This window comes from Austrofundulus limnaeus, unplaced genomic scaffold (genome assembly GCF_001266775.1).
Source record: "Austrofundulus limnaeus strain Quisiro unplaced genomic scaffold, Austrofundulus_limnaeus-1.0 Scaffold2335, whole genome shotgun sequence".
In the NCBI taxonomy this organism is placed as follows: domain Eukaryota; kingdom Metazoa; phylum Chordata; class Actinopteri; order Cyprinodontiformes; family Rivulidae; genus Austrofundulus; species Austrofundulus limnaeus.
Window position 1 is genome coordinate 3,433 of NW_013954737.1, and position 552 is coordinate 3,984.

Sequence of the window (552 nt, forward strand, 5' to 3'; positions counted from 1 at the left end):
GATCAGAGATGCAACCAAGAGGCCCATGATCACTCTGGAGGAACTGCAGAGACCTACAGCTGAGGTGGAGAGTCTGTCCATAGGACAACAATCTGTCGTGCACTGCACAAATCTGGCCTTTATGGAAGCCATTTATTAAAGATATCCATAAAAGTCTCATTTAAAGTTTGCCACAAGCCACCTGGGAGACACACCAAACATGTTGAAGAATGTGCTCTGGTCAGATGAAACCAAAACCTAACTTTGGCCACAATACAAAATGATATGTTTGGAGTAAAAACAACACAGCTCATCACCCTGAACACACCATCCTTACTGTCAAACGTGGTGGCAGCATCATGGTTTGGGCCTGCTTTTCTTCAGCAGGGACAGGGAAGATGGTTAAAATTGATGGGAAGATGGATGGAGCCAAATACAGGATCATACTGGAAGAAAACCTGTTGGCGTCTGCAAGAGACCCGAGACTGGGACAAAGATTTATCTTCCAACAAAATACTAGCTACTTTTACATTGACAAAAGTAATCGGATCAAACAGCCATTCAGAATAAAAA